Raw genomic sequence first — 9,026 nt, 5'->3', positions numbered from 1 at the left:
CCGTATCCTCACAACTCCTTATTTCTACGCTGTTTTATAAATCACACACTCTCACATGTCTGTACGTTTGAGCCTTAACAGCCCCGGATGCTATAAATACCTCCATTGTCTCCACATTTCCTTTGTTGTTGTAGTGTCTGGAGGCAGTTTGGGGAGATGTATAGAAAGCCTGACTGAGCCAACACTGACATTAAGCCTGAAAGAGCAGTCTGTGTTCAGGCAGAACAGAGGGGGACATACACACAGGCATCTAACACACTCACCCAAATTAGGGGGCCCCTGTCGGAGTCCCATCTGATGCATAATTACAATAGTCACTGTAGTTGTCTAGGCACAAGTTCAACTCCTCCTCAAAGAGACAAGATAGTTAACAGCTAGTGTAGCAAGACTGTCATATGAGAGCTGACCAACCAGTAATTACAACACCTTGATTTGAACCCTTTCCATGCCTAAAAATAAAAACCATTATGGGTGTCCATTGTATAAAACTTAACAGTGCTCCTATGCTGTGGCTTTATGGCTGAACCTCGACCATCTGCAATCAATGAAAACATTCCACCACCAAATGCATTATTCACAACTTACCACATCAATTAGAGTCCCCTAAACAATGCTTATTTAGGGACAAGGGTAGTGCTATAAGTCGCATGCTGGTTCTCATTAGACTGTGCTGTGGAGTGAATGTTTGCTTCAGTTAAGCCCACTGATGAGAGGCTGGGGTTGCTTCTATTTTAGAGAACGAGTGATCCATAATTTTGGAACCTTTTGAATATACCACATGGAGTTACTGTTTATGAGCTTGGTAGACTCACAATACATGTTTGGGTTGACTAAAGCTATGCAGGTTTATACTGAAAAGATGTGTGGATTAAAAAAAGATATTCAAGTTCAAAATAAAGACAAAATGCCTTCTATAACACTTTCTGGTTATCAAACGGGCTCAGCACTGGAACTTAGAAAAATGGCTAATCCTTTTAAAATGTAATTTAAAATAAATTATTTTTCGCAAATTTTCTGAAACTAAGCAAGCCAAAGTAGTCAAATACAAATCCTAGTTTAGAGGGTTGTTCAGTAAAAAAAAAAAAAAAAGAGAAACATCTGTCATGATTTAATCATCCTCATGTTGTTCCAAACCTGTATGACTTTCCTTCTGTGGAACATAAAAGCTGAAAATGTCCCAGTGTTTTTTCCCCTAAACTGAAAGTTAAAGATGTTTAATTTTATTTTAAACTCCTTATGTGGACAAAATCAGTTAAATCATTATTCAGAATATATTATTTTGTGTTAAACAGGAGGAAAGCTTTGGAACAACATGAGTTTGAGTAAATAATGACTGATTTTTCATTTTGGGTGAACTATCCCTTTAAGTGTCCAAATAGATTTTTGGGGTCACTGTACATTACCAAAGGCCATCCTGACCAAAAAGACTCTTAATACATACAGCTAAAGGAACAACAGAACTGCTTATTCAACCAAAACAGCACAGGATTCAATTACAGTCAATAATATGACATTCACTATTTGAGTGACAAAGCCTCTTTCCGCCCCTCGGAGAGAGACGCCACTGTATACACAGAGCCTGACGCCACATGTGAAAGGATTAGACCTGTAAGATGCAGCAACACAAACATTTCTGTTCTAATGTCAGCTGTAGTAGGGCTAAGGTCCATGAAAGCAGCAAAACACACTCATTTAGTTTTCAAAGAATTACTTAAAAGAGTATGAATGACGAATGACGACAGCTGGAGCCTGGCCTGGGAACGACCTTGTGGATTTCTCCGCTCTTTCCTCTGGCACACCGCTTTGTAGAATCTGTTGAGAGCTGAGCACTTTAACAGCCATTTGTCCCAGGCACAGGTACATCATGTAATTCAGAGTCAGGCACACCCTGGGTAAACTGGAAAAGCTCCACGGGCTGCCGTGACGGGACTTGTTCTCACATAAGAGTAACAGTGCCTTTCCCTGTCTCAGCTCGATACAATATTTCAAACGCCAACCGGCTGAGTAGGCAATGCCATATGCATTTTTGTGCTAGAAGACAGCATTCTTTTCCAATCAGCCGCTTTTGTGTGAAACAACTGCAGGGATGCAATGTTGACATATAACACTGTATGAATGTAACGAATGCTCTTCAAGAGGCATGTCTATGCATGAGTAATATGATGGTACACTGGATCCCTGCCAGTGCAAATATTCTCAATATAACTGATGCTTGCATGCACTCTTTTTTTCCCTCAGTTAAATGAATGGTAAGCAGTAAATCATAGTTATGCACAAAGCAGTGATGGACGATTTGCTGTTTTTCATGGTGGTGTTGTTGGAGAAGTGTTCTTGGAGCACATCGGAGCCATTGTGTACAAGGTGTTGCAAAGTTGAATCTTATCAGTTAAACTTGTAGTTCAAAGATCAATGGCACAATTCTATACAAGCAGAGTATCTTCAAGATTGTGTGTGAAAGAAAGTTCTTGCATGAATAGACTTGCCATACATTCAAGTATTGCATTATATTCACACTGTGCTTTATGACTTCAGTTTTTTTTTTACTCCAGCAGCTTGTGGTTATGTTCTATAACATATAGATGTAACATACATTTTTACAATCAATATGGATACTTATTTTGTAAATTCTTCCTCCATTAATGAAAATACACCACTGTTGAAAGATTTGGGATAAGATAAAAAAAAACAACAAAAACAAACGAACAGAGAAACAGAAATGAAACTGATATCAATACTTTCATCGACCAAGGGTGCATTAAATTGTAACAGTAAAGACATTTGGAATTATGGATTAGAGCTCTGCAAAAAATAGCACCATACAGACTGACAGTTTATGTTGAATTAAGGACCTAATTAAGGTCTTAATCAAGGCTTCACAATGCAATATTATTAGGAATTTCTGCCAACAAATTAAGAGCATGGAGGAGGAAGCAATCAAAATGATCCTGGCTGTATTTGCAGTGTGCCCGGTATGTAGTGTAAATAGATCTTCAGTATATATTTTAAGTATGGATACATGAAGCCCAACACCTGCCATGCCCATTGATAGGCACGTTGCATGGGGTGTATACATCTATATATATTATATATACACATATCTCTATTTTGCTGGCAAGTTTTGCTCCCATTACACAGTCACGGTTAAGTAAATAACAATGAAAGAGATCATTTTTTTGTGTGTGAGTAATTCTCTTTAAAAACTGCAGCTGGAAGATATTCCTAGATTTCTCACCTGTCTTTCTTTGAATAGTTCATATATAGATAAAAAGATACCCCCCCCCCCCCAGCCGTCTTATTTATAGTATTCAGGTGTTTTGAAACCTCTTCTCTATTCCCATGCAGTATTTCTTATCTGTCAGCTCACAATGCTTCCTCGGTCTGCTGGCTGTCTGCAGAGCAGCCACAAAAGCTCGTGTCTGTTTCTAGTTACAGTTCAGAGAGTTCCTTTAAACCTGGATATGCATGCGCTCACCAATGAAACCACACGTCTCCACGTGTATCGAGGTTTTCCTCTCTAGTGATCTGCTGTTTGTTATAAAGCAGAGAAAGCAGAAATTCAAAGTGGAGGAACTTGTTCTCACCTGATATCACATCTTGGCACAGGCTGATAAATGTGCAGATGTGAATTATTGAGAGCAACTTTGAAACAAATAAATATATTGTTTGTTGTGAACTCACTGATGTATTGAGGTGCATGAGGTGCTGGAACATTATTCCTTCACTGTCCTATAATGGGACACTGGTGTCCCACATAACCCCCATGAGGAATCTTTGGGACAGCAGCCAATCACCCATCCAGCAGTGAGTCCAGAACAGGCCGATCCTAAAATACCAGCATGGATTCTAGAATAGTCAATGGCTCATTTCCAATAATGCCGTGAAGTACGTGCAGGAAAGTCTATAAATAAATTATGAAGCAGACCTTTAGATCTTCAAAGATTTTTGCTCTGCTAGAAGTAAAAAGCAAATGACAAATGGATCTTTAGATCATACATTTTATAATCGGCCATATTTAAATAAATAATTCTAGGACACCAGTTCCAAAATTTTGGTTGCACATACTGCTATTTACAACATTTTATAATAATTTCATAATTATTTTATTAAATTATTAAAGTTACCAAAAACTAGGAAATAGCACAAATGGAAGTTAAACTGGGGTTATCTACATAAACTACCTTCAGTGTTCAGGTCCCATAGATAAATAAACATAATTTTACTGATTTTATTAATATACTAGGCTATTTACTAAAAAAGTGAAGTGAAGTGGACATTCGGCCAAAGTATGGTGACCCATACTCAGAATTTGTTGCTCTGCATTTAACCCATCCGAAACTGCACCACACCACAGAGCAAGTGAACACACACATACACACACTGTGCGCACAACCACCCAGAGCAGTGGGCAGCCATTTATGCTGCGGCGCCCGGGGAGCAGTTGGGGGTTCGATGCCTTGCTCAAGGGCACCTAAGTCGTGGTATGAAGTGGAGAGAGAGCTGTTCATGCACTCCCCCACCCCACAATTCCGTCCGGCCCGAGACTAGAACCCACAACCCTTCATTGGGAGTCCAACCCTCTAACCATTAGGCCACGACTTCCCGGCCACGACTTCCCCCTATTACTATTATACCTATTACTATAATAACAGTTTTACTATTACTATACAGTAAATACAAAATCTATTTATAGTTTAAATATAACATTACAATTTACTATATAAATGTAACTATAATTAAACTAAAATACTAAATTATGATACTACAAAACTTATTTAAAGCTGCGGTAGGGAACTTTTGACGCTCTAGCGGTTAATAAACAGTACTGCTTGCATCTTGCGGAAGAACATCGTAGCCGGAACTACTTCTCTCTGTTTATGTCTATGAAGAATCACAAAGGTACTGGGTTACTCCGCCGCGGTACCCCCGAAGCAATCTAAAATAGTCCGAATATAAACACTTATTATAGGTGCACCCTAGTGATTCAGGACAGGCTACAAACACGGTTTGGAAAATGGATTCATGGTGTACTCGCTTATTATATACATTTTTCTACATTTTGAACACAAACAAAGTTACGGACCGCAGCTCTGATTGGTTGTTTTTTACCGGGAGCGATGGAGTTTCTGCAAATGGCAATAGGACCACTGGGAGGAGCAAGAGGAGCTTGATTTTTTCACAGATTATCTTTCTCATATTCTATTGTCAGGACATAATGACAGGTTTAACAAATATGTAAAAAATATATTTTTACAAAAGTTACCAACTGCAGCTTTAAGTCATAGCTTTTTGATCACAAGCTTTAAGATCATGAAAACACACATTTGTTTTTAAACTTTTGTCTGTATTGTGCATCAGCAGTGTAAGATGCATCCAAGTAGCACTAATGTATGACTCATAATGAGTCAGCAGTGATCAATGATGAAGTCACGAGATATTATTATTCACCATGAGCACCGATATCAAGCTGTATTAGATGTGACAATTCCACACAGACAGACTCGATTTTTAATTAATTAACAGCTTTATACAGTGTGTCCTTCTCGCTCACTAAACACTGTCACCTTTCAAATAGGAAATGAAGTTTTGTTTACATGCCAGAGAAGTCATTGAAAGTCACATAATCACTGTTTCGCTTTATCTAGGATGAAAAAGTGAAGTTGATTATATTGAACCCTTTACGGGAGGATACAATTGAGGGGTCTTGTCACACACACACACACACACACACACACACACACACACACACACACACAGCCTGGCCTCTGTTAAAGGCTGGCACAGATTCAACAACGGATGGTGAGGGCAGTTAACTCGGCTTGGCACATGGCTTTTACACCTTAAATTTGCCCTTCATCGATTAAAGGCCCCTCTTGCTGTCCACTCTATCAACAAAGATGAAGAGTGCAAAGAAAACAAATGAAACGCACTACCTCATTATCCAAGCAATGTGCCAAGGACAACCGTCACAGGCCTGGCTGGAACATTTCCATGGTGAGCAAAACGTCAGTCTTCCAGAAGAGCAGCTGATAAATGGCTGGCAGATTGGACAAACAGACTTACAGAGAGTCAAGCACTGTGCAAGCACATAAAAGACAATCTGCCAAAGCCAGAGAACCAGGAATAAAACGACTTATTCATCCTCAGCGCAGTTCAGTGCTGCTGCTTTTGCTCTGAATGGAGAAATTTTTGGCGCCAAATGATGCATTTCTTTCTTGTTTCCGCCACTTTCGAGTAATGCTAGTCTTGGCCTGCAGCTGTCAGATGTTTAGAACCTGTTTGTAATTCTGTCAACATGTCCTTGATATAAAGACTTGTCTTTTATGTATTTAAACAACTCGGATTAAAGGGAAACAGATGCCGGACCAAGAGAGCTCCAGACTCAATTCCTTGTTTCAGTGCAAACATTTGGAATTGAATTTCCCTGGTGTTTAATAAGAAGAAGATCACAGCAGATGTGATCCAGAGAAACTTCTGACCAGGTAGTAACTTTATATATATACAGATCACATCTGCCTAAGATGAGAAAGCAAAGCACTAAAAAGAGGTGGTACATCTGTAAATAAAAAATATATATAAATAGTACCATTCCAAAGTTTGGGGTCGGTCTTATTTTTTATGTTTTTGAAAGATGTTTATTATGCTGGCAAATGCTGTTTTTATTGAAAAATTTTAATACTAATATTAAAATACTATAACAATTTATTATATATATATATATATATATATATATATATATATATATATATATATATAAAATGTAATTTATGACCATAGCTCCAGTCTTCTATGTCACGTGATCCTTTAGAAATCATTCTAATATGCTGATTTGGTGCTCAAGTAAAATGTATTATTATTATTATCTCTTTTTTATCAACACTATTCTTTGCAGAATAGACTTTCCTGGTCATTCATGATTATTAGACAATTCTTCAGTTACTTTTCTGTCACTTATCAGAAACTTATTAGAAGTCTTTTACAAATATAACCAATTTAAATAAAATGTGTTCAAAATTCACAAATTCTTTCATGATTTTGCATCACTGAAGCAGATCGTCCAGGTATGTGGATTTGTGACAGTTTGATCAAGTCATCTGTCAGATGTATGCAAACATAACTGCAAGAAATGCATCCATATCCATCTTAATAAATTATTGATGTGAATAAACTGGTCACATAAAAAAAATACAGTTTTGTATTTTGTAGCTCCTTATAGGAGCTGAAAGCAGCATCCTTCGATTTTTACTGGAGACCCATTTTGTTTAAAGTAAAATCTTATATAGCCTTAGGGTCAACTCAAAGTACCAGCTGAGAGGGAATAAACACTGACCACACACAAAAAAACAGCATCACAAGCTACTATGCCCATTTTAGAGAAACAGAAGGTCTTCACACTTGATTAACAGAACATTCCTGACCTTCTAATCACAAATCTTACACCATGACTGCAGGCTAAAAGACTTTTAATAACAGCTATTACAGGGAAGAAAAGAATCTCTTCTAATAACACTGGAGTGTTAGATTTGGAATAGTAGCATACATTTTTATGCGCTAAATGCTACATGGTAACAATAATAATATATGGCCCTGGACCACAAAACCAGTCATAGCATGGATATATTTGTAGCAATAGCCCTAAATACATTATATGGGTCAAAATTATTGATTTTTCTTTTATGCCCAAAATCACAGGCTATTAATATGAATATATTTTGTACATTTCCTACTGTAATATATAACAATTTATTATAATTACTCAGGAAATTGCTAAGGACTTCCTTCTGACAACCTTAAAGGCGATTTTCTCAATATTTAGATTTTTTTTTTGCACCCTCAGATTGCAGATTTTCAGATAGTTGTATCCCGGCCAAATACTGCCCTATCCTAACAAACCATGCATCAAAGGAAAGCTTATTTATTCAGATTTCATACGATTATGACTGGTTTTGGGGTCCAGGATCACATATGTTTATAAAAACCTATAAAAAAGATCACTGGAGTAAAATAGAATTTTTTTTTTTTTCTGCTTTCCAGTTCTTTGTTATTGGTTGTGAATTTTGCTATTAATTCTGAGTGAAAATTGATTCTCAGATTTTCAGCGTATATCCAGATGATATTTCTGAAGAGATAGATCACCCAAAATGAAAATGTATGCAAATTTTCTCATCTGCATGTGGTTCCAAAACTGAGAGACATTATTTTGCAGAACAAACAACGCTGGATGCCATTGACTTCCACTGTATGGAGAATTATTATTCTTTTTTTTTATATCTTTTGTGTTGCACAGAAGAAAGTCATACAGATTTAGAATTACATGAGGGCGAGCAAATGGAAACAGATTTTTGGGTGAACTGCACCTTTAACAAATTAAATCGTAGTCACTTGCCATGTTAAGTCAGACTAACCACAGTTTTACGGATCATAAACACTTATTTATTTTTTTTAATCTGTTAGTACTTAATACACCATTAACACCTAACTTCTTTAATGCGGTGCTTCTTGGCAAAAAACTCATGCTGACTTGAAGAGACATCACCTAGATCTTGAAAGGTAGTATTTGTGACAGCATGCAAAAATCTTTCAAAAATAACATGAGAGAGAAAAACTCCTCAGAAATACATTAATAGCGATCTGAAAACCTCCTCTGTGTGGCGTCTGGTGGAGAATGTCTGTCTCAGCTCTTTCTGTGCACTGATGCTTGAATGATGATTGGTGATCGATGACAAGCCAGATAATCACTGCAGCTTCCAGGAGACAAATCACCATGGAAGGGACTGTTTTATATTTAAAACAATGTGAAACACACTATGCAAAAAAAATAAAAAAATAAAAATAAAAAAAAACTAAAGAATGCACATGATGTTTACATCTCTTCTAAAACATAAATAAGATTGTAGGGAAAAAGACTTCAGTGTAAAACTAATACACAAAATAGATATAATGCCACTGCCTCAAAATGCTCTAGAAAGCCATTCCACATGAATCTGTGGGGAACCATTACACAGATGAAAGACAGGTGAAGCGTACAT

Source organism: Carassius auratus, chromosome 2 (assembly GCF_003368295.1).
Source record: "Carassius auratus strain Wakin chromosome 2, ASM336829v1, whole genome shotgun sequence".
In the NCBI taxonomy this organism is placed as follows: Eukaryota; Metazoa; Chordata; class Actinopteri; order Cypriniformes; family Cyprinidae; genus Carassius; species Carassius auratus.
Note: the sequence above shows the minus strand (reverse complement) of the source record.